Source organism: Ammospiza caudacuta, chromosome 1, assembly GCF_027887145.1.
Source record: "Ammospiza caudacuta isolate bAmmCau1 chromosome 1, bAmmCau1.pri, whole genome shotgun sequence".
In the NCBI taxonomy this organism is placed as follows: Eukaryota; Metazoa; Chordata; class Aves; order Passeriformes; family Passerellidae; genus Ammospiza; species Ammospiza caudacuta.
This window is the reverse complement of record NC_080593.1, coordinates 134,160,988-134,177,720: the sequence shown is the minus strand read 5'-3', so window position 1 is coordinate 134,177,720 and position 16,733 is coordinate 134,160,988.

Here is a 16,733-nt window from a genome sequence, read left to right as displayed (position 1 = left end):
TTGAGGTTCATACCCTGCTCACCAGGGCTTCCTTCTCCATGAAATCAGGCACTTTTATTTATGGTTTGATGACGGAACTGACTTTCTGCATCTTCTTAGGGAGAGGAAGTATAAATGGAAAGAAAACCCCTGGTGAATCCTCTTTTCAGAGGAACTTGAGGACTTTAGCAGCTCTTGAGCCTTCTGTGTATTGCACTTTCCTCATTCCTTGAATGGGAAATACAGGATATATTGTGAAATTCATTAGGAGGTGCACACTCTATCTCACTCTAATTCCTTTTCATTGTGTTTGCATAAGTAAGGGATTCACTGTATGTAAAAAGCATTAAAAGGATAAAGTTACTTGTATTATTTTTTACAAGCAGAAAAATACATCAATCTCCTTTAATTGGGGTCTCTTATGGAAAAGGACCAAGATACTCATTTGAAAAAAATTTCCCTGGGAGAGCAACTGATGTTTGAATAGCACATTTCTGTCACCTGAGGTACTAGATCATTGATACTCTTAAGCAAACTGCTTGATGTCAATACAGCTTTCAGATCCTGTTGCACTCCAAACAATTCTGACTTAGTTACTGGCATAGAGCAGATACTCTCTTGTCTTACACCAACAATCATAATGCATAATAAATGCATTATAAAAGCAGGCATCTCTTTCAGGCTCAAATCCAAGTTTTTGAATGATAAATGTGCTAAAGATTTGCTGCAGCTCTTTGTGTTCCTTTGGTGATTGAGACAACAGTCTCAATAACATTCTCCTTGTACTCATAGCCTTTTTCTCATTGCTTTTCTCAAAAATTTTGGAAATAAAAGGCCTGCCAACCAGACATACACTAATTACTTCTTGCCTAGACAGGATCCTCAAATTCACATTCTTCTGGAAGTATATGTAAGTGAATTGTTCTTTAAAGAGAAGAAATCTGTAAATGTCTTTTCCCTTAAACACTACCATCCTCTCACTTTCTATGTAACTGTCTCAAAATACTCTCTGCCTATTGTACTTTGTATTAATTTGGCATAGGCTGGATTATGAAATAGCAATCTGGTTCTTATGCATTTGAACGTCTGTGTGGTTATTATGCACCATATTGTTTATGGTGAGATTCATCCCAGATTTTTTCAGTTCTTTATTCCTCCATAATCATTGGCCTTTGTTTGTTATCCCTGCTATGTATCAAATACTTTCATCACTAATTCAGATCCAAAATCTGGTGACTAAACCAAGATTGTATCAGATATTCCCACAGTAGGGAAATATGCTAAACCTATCCCAGATTTGCCAGGTTTAGATCATCAGGGACGTAATCAGGTAAATTAAACCCCCTAATCTGCAGCATATATCAAGGAAAGGTGATTAGGTTTCAAGTGATTGAAAAGAGAATGTCTATTCTTTGTTTCATTTTTTTCCCTGAGTGATGCTATCTCTGGATAAAAAAATAGTTTGGCATAAGGATGTGTTTTACTGTTTGTGCTGGACCAGAAATGTTAATAACAAAGGGATACCACATTGTATACTCACCTTTCCAGAGCATTTTATTCACTCCTTCAAGAGCCTAGAAAGGCTAGAAGACTCAACAATTGTAAATGAAAGCACAATCACATCCATAATTTTTCTCTAGTGACTACATGAGAAAGAGCAGCACAGACCAGTTTCCTGTTTCACAGGGATAGAGCTGTACAGTAACATACAGTCTATAAAAAGAAAGTGGCATTAAAAATCCACAGAGTAAAAAAAAGTCTGTTAGTACAGTCAGTTAAGAAAAACCCGCGACATTAGATTGTCTGGGAAAATGTTTCCTATGCTTGTGAGGCAGCCAGCCTCAAGGAAGCAGAGGGAAACCAAGTGGTCGTGTCAAAAGCCAGCCTCCTTTGGCTGGAAGATGCAGTGGTGATGGGCTGGGCTGGTCCAGCCTGTGCCTGAAGTGCTGCTCTGGCTGCATGGCCAGGGAAGTGAGCACCCACCGTGTCCCCACTGCCCCACATCTCCCTCGCCAAAGAGCCACCCAGGAGCCAAACCTGACATGGAAATTTGCTGTACAATGCACCTGCGTGTTTCTTCCAGCTCCTGCTTTCCCCTGACCAGCCCCTGGTGCCAAGGCTGGTGCTCCCATTGGTGCAGTCACGAGGGCTGACGTTCCCCAGGCACAGACATTGCCCCAGCAGCTCGAGGGCAGGCAATGGTGTCACCAGCAGCGAGGCAGGGATATGGGTCGTGTTCTCCACCAGCTTGGTGCCATCACTGATCTGCCCTGCTGTTTTCACCTGGGGGAGGTGGGATGGGGCCAAGGACACAGGCCACCGCTCCCTGCCCCCAGCCTCCTTTGCCTGGGAGCACCCAGCCCTTGCCAACAAGTCCAGGCGCAGCAGCAGCAAAGCAACTTTAATGAGCATTTATCCCACATGCAGGGATATAAATAACCTTATAAATACAGAAAATACCTAGTCAGTGTGAGAATGCCCTAAGGGAGGACAAGGAAGAAGTGCAAGCTTCCAACTACCTCGAGCTCTCGCTGGCAATGTACCTTCCCAATTAAAAGATGTGGAAAAATATCAGTTCCCCAAATTTTTCTGCAAGCTCTGCAGTGGTCAGGAAAAGGCACTTTGAAATGTTCTTGCTGAGGAAGTATGAGTTTTATTTTTTTATTGTTGATTTTCAAGTTAAACACATGCACAGTGATTTTTGTAATCTTGAAGATGTATTTTAATTGATTTCCCAAGTATTTTAAGGTCTATTAATTCCATGGATCTTGCAAACGCTGCATTTTCTATATTCCAGCTGCTGGTTTAATCATGTTCATTAACAGAATTACTTTTACCTGCCAGTGAATATTTTACATTGCATTAATAAATCTTCTGTTTGCTATCAGAACTGAGCAGACAAATAAAATAAAATACCGAAGTGTGTGAGTTTCCCCATGGGTCTAACGCTGTTCTGTCATTCTACCAAAGGATTTAAGCAGATTTGAATATAAAGGTGGCAAAATTAAAAATATGTGCATAATATTTAAAAGTGTGTAGTTTTACATCATTAACAATATGTTCTTTTTCCACATAAGAAATCAGCCAGGTTTTCTCATATGCTTTATTGTGGTGAAAGTCTGATGAAAAGTCTGCTTTCTTTCAGAGAAATAATTGGCAATTGCCATATCCAGTACCTGGATGATGCAGTATGCACTGTATGATCGATTAATTTTCATACACTTTATGAGCAGCATAAAAAGTACAGATATTAAGAAATTCATTATATCCTCAAAATTTCAGACTGTATACCTCTTTTAAGAGAGTAGAAAGACTTACTACAAAATTCTTTTTGTTGATATTGTTTCCACAGCATTCTCAATCAATTTTTCTAAAAGCTCTGAAATTCTGCCAGCATCACACATGCACAGAAGATAAAATGAATCAGCAATTAATCCAATCATCTTTGATTTAACATTAATGTAACTCAGTGCATTAGGCTTTGTTTTACATGCAACTGTGTTGTTCCAACTACACTTTAGAGAGCCCCTAAATTAGCCAGTTCACAAATCTTAATTGAACCAAGAAGGATGAAGGCATTCCACTTAGTATCATCCTTCTGGAAGGTGTCTCTTCCCTGAGGAAGGATGGCAGATTGACAACTCTACACCAAGACAGTGAGAATTGAGAACGTGAGATGCTGCAGAACCTACACTCAGCCATGCACTGCTTCCTGCAAAGCTGCAGCAGGAAACTGGGGTGGGCAGAACTTCCAGGGAAGAAACTCTGCATCCAGCAATTCTCTCATCCTGTGACCTTGTGTGGTCCCACCGATGAGAGCAGGACCCACAAAGCAGAAAGAGTGAAGCACCTGGTCACACATTTGTGGGGTGTAGGAGCAGCTGGTGAGCACCCCCTGTACTCCTCTGTGAACACTGGCACAGGGCAAAATGATTCATCTTATTCTAATAGTAAGCATGGAAATTAACAAGTATTAGGACTCATTGTACCATGGTACAATTACAACAGAGCCTAAAACTGCAGAGATTACTTAGCTGTCTGTTTTGCATTTTGTTCTTTGCATATTGAAGGTTTGCTGACAGACACGTAATATTTCCTGAAGATATATCCTTTCACTGTACCCCTTGTCTGAATGTGGTTTTGATTTTATGGGAAGGGTTGGACTTAAAGATTGTCACTCAATCACATGGACACCAAGCAAAGTTCAATTGCAGTACAGCTTTCGTTAAGGATTCATTAACAGACACTTCATATAAAGTGCTACCACATTCTCTTTCATACTTTTTTCTCTCCCTACCCCCACTTTTTTTTTTTTTTTTTTTTTTTTTTTTTTTGCAGCTGAGAATAATTAACTGTTCTTTTGTGAGTGTCATTTGTTCTCAAGGAATTAAATGCCACCTTATTTCTCAGAACAAGAATTCAACTGTCATAATTATAGCTTCATTTCAGGAGAAAAAAAAATCATAATTTATTACAGATTGTTCAGCATGTGAAATAGGTTTAAATGTCTTTGAAAGTAAATTGTGGCATGTCATGAAGGGCTTTTGCCATCACTGTAATTGATTTATAATTTTGCATTTAAAATTAACAACATTCATCCATTGTTCTCCTATTATATAAGGCTCTGGCAGGGAGTTGAGAGTTTTGTGTTCAGTTCTGGTCACCACATTACTGTAATGACAATAATAAAGTTTTAATAGCTTAGGAGATAAAAATTATATGTAGAAGTGAAGCCAATACCAGTATTAAAAATAAACTTCAGACTGAAAATAGTTTTAGAAAAATATAGTATGTCTGAGAAAAAAATGAGTAAATGGGGGATTTATCTGAATTGTGTTAACTTTAAAGCACAGGAAAGCTAGACTTAATTCTATAGTTTACTTTAAAGTGACCTAGCAAAAATACAGAAAAAATATCAAAATTAATTTTGAAATAATTGTGCAAAACTTCTCCATTAGGGTTCCTACACATAAAACCATTGGTCTTTTTCTTACCCTAGAAAGCTTCAACTGATAGCTGCAGAACCTCTTCTTGCTTTTCAAAACTGCCAGACAGTTGCAGAACAGCAAAAAGAACAATTTTATTTTGTTCTGGGTAATGTTAGTGTTGTGGTACAGTTAAGCATCATAACTGCCCATCCATTTATCAAAGTGGCTGAATTTATGGAATAATGACATTGAACAATGCAATAACGTCATTGAGCAAAGACAAAACTGAGATAATTAAATTAAGCAGTGCTGATTATACCCAGAGAAAAGGGGGCAAAGAAGTAGTGGCTGGGAATAGAGGAAATAGAGAAAATATCACATGACTCCAGATCCTGGGTGAAAGATTGCACTTACTGGTTTTCAATGCTGATACTGACCTCAGCAGTTTCTTCAGGTTTATTTCATTTCATTGATGTCATCAGGTATCACACATAATGATATTAATGTAAATGAAAACAGAATTAGTCCCATCAACTAATTTTTCCACAGTTATAGGACAGAGAGAGAAATTAATGAAGAAAGATGAGAAGACTGATTTTGTCATTCTGCCAGATAAACAACAGGAAACAGATTCCCAGTTGCTCACAGAGATTCCTGTCGTGGTCTCCATCCTGTGGACTGCACAGCCCTCAAAGAAGGTTGCATACAGTGAATACAAATGAGAGAAGAAAAGACAGATTTGTTTACTTTTTTTCTTTTTAAAGGCAAAGAGTACCAAACTTTCCAGAGTGCATGGAGATCATCACACCAGAAATTTCTAAGATGCTTCAGGTAAGAAAAATCTGCTCTCTCAGATCTGTTTCTCAAATTTAAGGCTAACAAAAGTGATTTACAATCAGACTGCCCCATAAAACCAGCTTTTAGTAATCTCTACCTTTTGTTTACTCTTTTCCTGATGCCTAATCTGTGGAATCACATTTCATTAAGCTTTGCATTTTCCAAAGAAGCAATCGACAGTGAACTTACATCTTTATCATTGACATCTTCATCAATTAAATAATATTTTAAAATGCTAGGGTTTGCTTTGGGTTTGTTTGGGTTTGGTTTGATTTTTTTCAGATAAACAAAGGAAAAGATTGATATAAAATCAGAGTGGGAAAACTAAGTTAAAGCCATGGAATATAGCCCAATCCCATTGGAGTTCCTACAAAAAAGATGTGTTCTGGAGGAGTCTGTGGCAGACAGAGGTGCACGGAGTGCACCAGTCAAACAGCAAAAGTTCCCATCTTCTAGTGAAGCACAAGCTTCTCAAGGACATCAGGCTTTCCTCCTCCTCCTTTTCTCTGGAAAATTTTCTCCCCAGGTTTTGCATGTATGACAGTCACTGCCCTTTCTGCAGACCAGTAAACATGAAATGTTTCCCAGAACATTTTCTTTTCCACATATGCCTGCAAAAACCAAGTCCCAGTCTAGCAGATGCCATGAAGGCCATGAGGTGATCCCGAACAAAGACCAGGGACAGACTAGGCAGAGGTAGTTGTGCTGACCCCACCAAACACTTCCAAAGTCTACAATGAAAAGAAGAGGACTGTGCTGTCCTCAAGCTGCAGAGAAGCCTGATGGAATCTAACACTGCTGGGAAGCTCAAGGTCAGCTTCCTCTAGTAAAAATCTTGTCATGTAATGTTGTCAAGGTCAGTGTCAGCTTGGATTACCTGCCATGCAAGTGCCAGTCATGCATGTTCTGCTTGCCTTGGGCTAGGCTAACCCATGGTCAAACTTTTCAGAGATGTTAATGCCTACATCCTCACTGGCTGATATGGGGCAGCCATAATGCAGATTTCACTGCATAGCAACTGATTTTAGATGATGAAGCATCAAATCTGTTTTACCATAAAATCTTTTTTCTCCTTTTATAAAGCACATATAGCTTGTCTTCACACTCTAATGCAGTCATTCAACAGTGAGCTTCCTCACACTGAAAACATGCAGTGAAAACTGCCTTAGAGCTGAATCACCAATACCCCTAAGAATGGTGGCTCTCACTCCCTATTCTCCCCCAGCGTCTGCTTCTGGACGTTGTTGGATTGTTTCTTCTCAGTGTACAGAAGTTAAAGCACACATGGAGAGAAATTAATTCCTAATTTAACATCCCCCTTCTGGGTTTCTCCTGTGCTGCAGGACTGCTGTAATGATCTGCTGCAATGAACTGCTGCCTCTAGCAATCATCCTCTCTGCCTGCCCAGCCCGCCTTTCCCCAGCAATGCCCTGGGGCTCTGTAGCACACAGCTAACAAAGCCAGCTCCCAAACCTGCCCTGTTTGCCAGAGCTTTGCAGTCCTACTTCCTTAACCCTTTTCATTCTTGGGACATCACCACACACAATCCATCCCAGTCCCAAACTTGGGGGGAAAAAAAAAACCAGCAAAAGCTGGAATTTTGTACAAAGAATGCTCTATATATGCTTCATATTTTTTTAACCAGGACCTTGCTCAATTTCCTGGAATTACTCAGGAGTTATTCTCAAGGTCAACATGTATTTGCCATTAACATTTCTGTGGTTTAGATGGTTGACCTGACACATGATGATGTCTCAGCCTCAGCAGAGCTTGGTGGGGAAATTGGGAAGGCAATGACAGGGATGCTGCAGGTTCACCTTAGGGTAGGAATTGCTGCCAGGAACCAGGCTAGAGGCAAGGAAATGGTCTGGAGCATGTGCTGAGGGGTGGTCTGAAAGTTGAGTCTATCAGGCAGTTGTCACCAGTGTCTGATGTGTAATATAAACAATTGAGCTGATTTTTGAGAACACACAGAAACAGTTACATTCAACTTTTATACCCACTGAATGCCAAGAGAGGTATGTCTCCTCTGACTTGGGCCAAAATTGCCACTGCATCTGAAATAGCACATATTTCAAGTAACCAGGTCAGGTTTGAATCAGTGACCCAAGCAAAAGGCTCTTTTTGCTCCAGTTATCAGATTAATTTTGGCCCCTGTGATCACTACTAAACTTCACTAATTTTATTAGAAGGTTCTGCAGAGATCACATTTATGTCGTTCCACATTCTAAAATCAACTACTGTGCAATATACCATATGCAACAGCAGTGCCCACACTTTACACCCATTTTATGAACCATATTTGTTATCCTTCTATTTTACAGGAAAAAAATGGCAACTTGTCAAAAAGGGGAGGGATTTATTATTATTGCTCCCTTTGTCTAGAGAGAAAGTGCAGTGTGATGGTGCTTTGATTTTGCAGTCATCTTCCTTGTAAACCACCATAAAGAAAATCTTTTTATTTTGTTCCATCTCAGGCAGTTATAACCTCTTCTAGGTTATGCTTATCTTAATGCTAGCAAATTACTTCTTTTTTTTTTTTTTCCATCTTTAGTAATATGGAATTACCATCATTTGAAAGAACTGTTTAGATTCCTTGACCAGAAGAGGCGTTTAACTATGTCATGTGTGATGTATGGTGCATTTAATTGCTCTGTGCAGCTATTCAAAAAGCATTCAGAAGTAATCATTTAGCATTAATATCCTGGGGCAATTCAAGGTCACAGTACATTAAAAACTAATTCAGAGTAGTTCTAGAATACATTTTTCATATACAAAAATACATGATCTCTTTTATGATAAAAGGGACAATGATATTGCAGCATGATGAGGGGATGTGGGTATTCTACATATCTGTTACTGGTCTTATGGTAAAAGCAGAAATACACCTTTTCACCATTACTCAACAATTACTGATTTCCAATAAACCCAACACATTCAGATAAGAGGTGAGGAACAAATATGCTTCCAAGAGCAACCTGGTTTAGAAGTATTTTTAACTAAGAGTACCCGATTCCTCTTTTGCTGCTATTGCTAGAAGTCAAGCTTCTGGGCAGATTTTTATGGACAGACCAACCTGAAACAATTCTAACACATAATTATGTGTTTGGTACTGCCATGCAATAATTAAAAATAAAATTACTATTTTTTCCTTAAAATGATGAATTTTAGATTTGGGAAAGGAGAAAGAAATCATGAGGACAACATTGCCCTCTGGAGTTGCAGGGCAAGTCCTCCCAGAGTTCAGAGGACAGAGCAGTTATCCTCAGGGAGAGGAAATTCCCTTAAGAGTGCACAACACAGAAAACACAAATGTCATAGAGGTATGCACATCCTGCATGCATCAGAACACAATTAAGTGTAAAATTATTTATAGCCATCCTTGTCATATTGCACTTTTACCCACACACTCTACAAGAGAGACAGTGGCAACCTGCAAGTCAGATCTCATAATGGAAGGAGAAAACAAAGAATTAAAAAATCATTGCTTCTTCACAATTGTACCCAACAGGCATTTTATGCTCCCTTAGAATACCCAGAGCACACGGATAAGAAGCCATTCAGCCTGTGCAGCTTTTGGGAAAATCAGGTATATTCTATTGATGCAGCAAGACCTCATCTTGGGAGGAAGAGTCTGAGCTGAGCTCAAGCCCGGAGCAATCTCCTTCTGCAGGGGTTGTTCGAGCCTGCCCTCATACTGGGAGGCTACAACTGGTGCTGGAAGCTGGAATTGGAAACTAGCCAGATCAAAGCTATGTCACTTGGGTCTGTACCAGCTGCACTTGCAGTTCACACTTCTGCTCCCCTACACAGATATAAAACTTGAACTGAGGACCACCACTTTTTAGCTCTGAGGATGACAGCAGATGAAACACAATATATAAGCATCAAGAATTGAGTATCAGACACCTGCTGATGCATAGTGAACTAAAGCACAGTCAAAAGCAGGGGCTGCCAGACATCAGATTTTCTGTTTCTATTAAAAAAAGAAAAAGTAAAAGCTTAGTTGCAAAGGGAACAATGAACAGAAACAATGGGGTAGGCAAGAGGTCGAGTGATGTGCTACAACATATCACATGCTATTTTTGCACTCCTTTCTTCCATTTTTATATAACCAATGAAGTTTCTAATAAAAATAGGCACTTAAATGATTAGTATTAGAATGCAAAATCCACTGCTGAGCAGGTAGGCTGCATCCCTCATCATCAGTATTACTGACATCAGCTGCATCAGGGTGCACCTATGTCATATTTTAAGGCTTTTGCTTACCTTTACAGCATTTTAATAAAAGCCCAATTTCTAAAGGACCAAAACGCCACCGTCAAAAGAGACCTGAAAAGCATCTGCTGAAGTGCTGGGCTAATGTTCCTAAATGGTGAAAATGGTGGAATGTACTAGCCTTTTATCAATTATCTCACATAGCAACTTGATAATCATCTGTCCATTAGATACATTAGAGCAAAGTGAATGTTTTAATGTAGAGATCAGCAGAAATTGGTAAACATAAGAATTCCTGGTACACCTAAAGCAGCAATTCCTCTTTAGGGAACAAAAAAAAAGAAAAAAAGAAATTAAAAATTTGGATAGGTGATATTTGGAAATTGCTGGTATGCAGAAACAGTTTGAGCTCAGGTAAAGTACCACAGATGTGATAACTAGTGCATTAATATACCCAAGCAAATACTTGTCTTTGCAGAAACAAGGGATCTGGTAACAATAACTTTACAGTCAAAATGTTCTTATTCCAGTCCTAAGCCACCACCTAAACTGTAAAGATCTTTTCTTGTGCAGGTCTCTGTTTTACTTTGGTCTTTCTCCTCCAGCCTCTTAAAATGTCCTTTTCTGTAGTGCATGACTGCTCCACAAGTGCTTCACAAGCCAAGTTCATCAGTAGTGAAAGGAATTAGGAATGCAGTGAGTTGCAGAAGCATGTGGAAGAATATGCTAAAATCATCCTGAAAATATTTGCAAGCAATACCTCTCAGAACTTTATTTTCTAAATAACAATATCTATCATGTTAGGCATTATTGTAAGAAAATGTACTATAGTAGCACTGCATTTTTTCTTTGGGATTTTATTATTTCTCTGTAGACATTAGTCTTTGTGCATCAGAATCCAAAACACTTTTACTAGAAGTTTATATAAGACTAAGAAAATTAAAATAATATTTTTAAAATTCTGTGACCTTTTAAATTTGGGGCAATAAATCAGCTTTTGTGAGGAATCAAAGACATCTAAAATTGGGTCTCAGTTTAAAACATAAATTTCAATAATTAAAGTCAATTTCCTTTAGATTTTGATCTTGTATTAATAAGAAGACATTGAAAATAAAAGTGTTGATAAACAATATATTTCAACAGTTGCCTTTTCACTTTAAAATATCTATGTATTGATAATGTTATTGTGATCAAGGATGCATTTTTTATTTTATAGTTCTAAACTGTAGTACTGTTTAATACAACTGCACAGTAGTGATGAAAGAAGGGAAATATTAATATCCCTTTAATGGTTAACATTCTTTTTGAGCATCTTCCAGTGTGCTAGAGCTGTTTGTCACCAAAACTCAGACCCTCTCTTTGCCCTTGAGATATGATACCTGAATATAAAACACAACTGGAAAGCCTAAGAAACGACTGGGTATGAAGGGCAACCAGGATAATAGTTAAAATCACAATGACACATAGATAGATGTTTATGTTTTGACTTAGCTTCACTGTCTAGATGACCAGTCTTAATTAGCTCTGCAGTCCAGATAAACACCTCCATAAGCATTACCAGGTTTTTTCTATCAGTGAAATATTGAAACAGGTTTCAGATTAAGTACATTCACAAATACTCTGCTGTGATGAGAACTTCTTAGGCGCGTGGAATGCAGACCTATCCAGAGCGTGCTGCTGTCACTGTGCCACACTGTGTACACACTGTGTACAAAGAGAATTTGTGCCCACAAAAAGAGTATGCTCACATGCTTTCCTTGCTAGTTAACAGATGGACAAACATGTCCAAAGCAACAGTTCTTTTGACTTTTTTTATTTCAGTATCAAATCAGAGGAAGGTCAGAAAATCACCACTGTGGCATCAAGAGAAAGCTGAACATGGCACACAGATTAGTACAGAGTCACAAAATCTGGTCAGGCAAGGTAGAAGTAGGCTTTGAGACAGACATCAGTCCAGCTAGAGCCCACAGTGACTTAACTGGGAACCTGACAAATCTCTGCATTCCCCTTTCCCACCAATGCATCTGGTATTATCACTGCGAATTCATTCTCCTGGTATTTTTCTATAGTTGGCCAATGGGATACATTGCAATGAAAAATCCTGATTTTTTTCTGATTCCCAGTCTCATTAACAAAATAGGTTTATGCTTTAAAATCCAGGCATTTAAAAATCAAAATCTGCAGAAAACAAATGGAAATTTCACATGGCTCCCACTGTAGTCATCCTATGGGCAAAATAATTAATTTTTGAAATACCTAATAAGTCTGTGACATTAAGGACCCATTCAGAAAATCAATAAAATATCTTTAAAGAAAGGAAGGAGATGGCATTTAACAACTAGACCTATTCATTCTGTCAGGGGAATATTTTAATATGCTTTCAAGTTTTCCACCCAACATTTCATATTCCATTCAAGCAGTGTGATTCCAGAAAGTGGTACACAGACAGCGTGATGACCTTTGCAACACAAAGGCAATGAATTCAAACCCTCTTGTCTGTAGCTGGTGCTGCCATAGAGGACAGAATAGATAGGAAGAACCTGCATATGTGACAATGTTCTTTCTGTGCTCTCTGTTTACAAGGACCACATGTTCCTATCTTCAAGGATTTGTACGTCCTAGCCAGACCTCTTCCCAAAGGTGATCTGAGACAGTCAGGACAGCACAGTCAAGATGGGGCAGGCACAGAGCTGAGTGCCACTGGCACAGGGCATCACAGGCATGGCACATCCCCTCTCACCTTCCCCAGGGAGCTACACCCACCTTTGCCATGGCAATTCACCCCTGGCTGAGCAGGAGGACAAAGCAGAAGACAAAGGGAAGAAGGACAGATCACTGCAGAAGGATCATGCAGGATCCTGAGTAAATGTATGGGCAATTTTAACCTGCCTAATCTGATTGCTTTGGTCCTTGGGAACAAATCATTTCAGTGGAGCTCTGGTTTAAACCCCTTTGCTGGGGGTGACAGACTGTGCACTGATTTGCTGCACCTTCAAATCCCCCCAGTTATACCTTGTGAGGGGAAGATAAAATCTACTGTGTTAAAAAGCACACACAGCAATCATATTGCAAAGGAGACATCAGAACAGCGAACTTAATGACTTAATATTGTACAATATAAAATCATTCCAGTTGAATAACTTTTAATTTATTATAATACGTAGATGCCAATTATGCCTGATTTATTAAGAGAAGTTCAGCAATGCCAAGGCCCTGTGTTTGAGTGGTTGCCATGGTACCCAGCTTTTACAAGGACATCTTAAGGATCATTAAAGTGTCAAGGTGATAAGTTTGACACTCAGTGGATTTAATGATGGATGATAATAATGTTACCTCTTCACATCCTGAAACACAGCATTGGGGAGGTACAAATTTTAAGAATTTTTTAAGAGACTAGCTGGAGCTGACATTAAATATGTTAACTCAGACTACACTCTGCTTCCTTTAGTGTAAATTCCTTAACCTCACGTTTTATAGCTTTATAGGTTTTATGTTTCTAGGTTGCCACCATTCCTCAAAGAATCGCAACCTGCTTTTATCAGATCTCACAGGCTTACCCCTGACCAGGGACTCCTGAGCAGCCCAGGAAATCATTCCGAGGCTGAACACTGCCAATCCAGCTCTGAGCAACTCTTACAGAATATTTGATGGTAAGAAGGGAATTGGGAAAAAAAAAAAAAAAAAAAAAAAAAAAAAGTATCTCTGTTGTGTACTGTGAAAGAGACCTGATGGCAATATGTTCTGCATCTAAGCATCTAAGCTCTCCCACAGCTGTCAAGCACAACCAATTCATCTCACATTGGACATATAACAACCTTAGGCTGGTAATGACTTTCAGCCACTTGCATAAACCTATGCAAGCCAGTAACTTGAATACAAAAGGATCTGGAAGCCTGAGCACAGCCCTGAGACTTACAATGCACACACAGGAACTGTAGCTCACAGGAAGGAGGGCTCTCACTGCCACACACAGCACTCTAACACCTTCCAGCCTTCCAAACAGCAGCAGCTACCATACACTCTGCTCTTTTCTTAAAATATGGTATCCTTGACCTTGTCTCTTTTCACCTGCCAGGAATTTTACTCACATAACATCTTCTTTGAAGAAAAAAAAAAAAAATGAAGTCACCTTGCAATCTGTAAAGTGGTGTGGCTGGTGTGGCTATGTATGTCCCTTCAGTCTACGGATAGTGAAGTCAGGCTGACAATTCCTAGGATACCACTGTTAATTTCAAACCTTAGCTCTGCTCAGAGCTAAAACCAGCATCATTTTCATGAAGCAATTTACCAATTTATCCTCGCTATGGATTAACAATCTCTTTTTAAGAGCAAATCGTATTACATGACACAGTGTTCCACCTGCCCATTGGACTGGTGTAAATAAAAGACAAGGGATTACAGATCTAAACCCCAAACTCACCACTAGCAGCCAGCACTTGTGCCTATTAAGCTGTGCTTCATTGCCAAGCATCCCTATGCCAGGTATTCCATGTCTAGTGTAAACACATTTGACAAGCATAATCACAGTTTAGCTCTAGTATCTTCTAGTAAAGCCATTCTACTGACATGATAATAATAGTCTAGGACAAGTACATCATGTTTTCCAGTCATTCTAAACAATTCTGTGCATACTTTGCTCCAGGAGAACAATTTTTCCTGTGCCAACATGGACTCTCTTGCTTGACTTGGCCTGTGTTTTTGGCATAAGTTCCAAGCCTTGACAACTTCCTCGGTGTCACTAATCATTTGGGACAAGTACTGGCTCTACCTCGGATCTTTCTGTCCCTGAACAACTTCTGTGTATTCATGCAAATATATTTTTCAGTACCATTTTAGAGAATGACATTCTGGCACTTCTAGCCTATGGCTTCCTCAATTTGTGGAACAAGAGTCTGGAGCACAGATCTTGACCTCCCTGTACTAGGGGCCTTTGCTTTCTAGCAAAGCAAATCCAACAGTCTCTGTCAAGATTCCACATGGATCTGGACAAACTTAGGATATCCTGTTCTGAACCTATTTCTACTGCAGAGATTGTCCTGGTGTAGGTTAGCTCAAACAGGATGCACAGCATTTTCCCAGGAAATTTTGCTGCTTAGATTATTGAGTTTTGCAGATCTTCACATATGGTGACTCTCTTTTTGCATCATTTAGTATTACACAAGCTTGCTGGGAAACACTGTCTTCCCTTTCCTTGCCTTGTCCTTGACTGAGCTGTTTCTCCTTTCTTGCAATTCTTCTTCAAATGTTAGAGATTACTGTTTCCTAAATGCCTTAACTTGGAGTACAGTTGTGAAGCTTTTTTTTATCAGATGGCTTTAAAAGACTGCAAGATTTGTTTTTAAGATTTGACCTTATAGAGAATTTTATGACCTGTTACATCACAATCCTTGTGATTAAAATATTTCCTTCCTGTAATTAATTTTCTTATAGTTAATAGTATCCTTCAGATTTATTAACCACAGCTTAAGGGTTAGTCTATCCCATCAATAGGATAGATTACCTGAAATTAAGTGAAGTGAGCCACCATAATCAACCAACACCAAAACCAAAAGGTGTTTTCCGAATTGTTCATTCTTTCTTTGTGCCAGCTGATCAGTACCACAGAGTAAAGACCTTCTTTTACCTCCTTCTGTGTTTCCAAAGAATAGCAAATTTACAAGGGGTTCAGTTGTTTAGAAATTTTTTAAAAGAGACTAGCTGGAGCTGACATTCAATATGTTAACTCAGACTACACTCTGCTCCCTTTAGTGTAAATTTGTGTCCTGGTGCCATTTGGTGTTAAAAGCTCTCTAAGATGGATTCCACAATGGATGCATACTTACTTTGAAAGCACCATTTCCAATACTGCTTAGTTTGTAGAGCATTGACCTTCCAAAAGCAAAATTTTCAGTTTTCTGTTATTGCTCACAGTGAAGGAATTTTATTTAATTTTTTTTAATAAAATTCCACTATGTCTATCGAGAATCAAGAATTTCCACACAGTTCAAATGTGTGTTTTCTGTCAAAATGCATAACTTTCTTCTTGGACATTGATTCAACTTGAAATCTAATTGGATTATTTGAAACAATGACTGCCATTTTAACACTTTGGATTTTGATGTGGGATTCTTTTCATATTGAAAATCAGCCTTTTTCTTGTCCAAGAATTGTGTAAACGCGTGTGATGTTTCTGAAAATATCTTTTATTAAGGAAATTTGGTGAGGACCTTTCTTTTCCATTCACCCAAATACTTCTGCAGCTTCCCATTGTTCCTTCTCCACATGCTTGATGAGCAATCAAGCCTTTGACATGTTTTCCCCTGAAAGAAAATTTTAAAAGAGGAGAGTGATTATGTCAGAAGCAGAATCCCTCTGCAGTGCCCAGTCACAGCACAGGAGCAATATCACGTGGTTTATGACTCGCAGCAGCCCAACAGCACCACTCAGAATCATCAGCACTCACCAGCTGCAATGTAAATCATCTGAATGGATGCTTTTTCAAAAACACAGATATTGAATAAATCAGAGGAAATCACAATTGCTTGGTTAATGTTCACCAAACAGGGAGGGAGTCCAAATTTGTTGACTAAATTATTTGTTAAGAATTATTCACTCACTTCTATTTATCACCATCTTTGCCAAAAGCCCTCAGGCTCTCAGAAGTGTTAGATCAGTACTAAATAAATGCTTCCTAGTGTAATGACTGGTGTTCAAATTAATCTGTTAATAGGAAAGTTTGTGGCCAACCTTCTGTAACTCATATCTGTGAGGAAACAGGTTCCCCATTTGGAG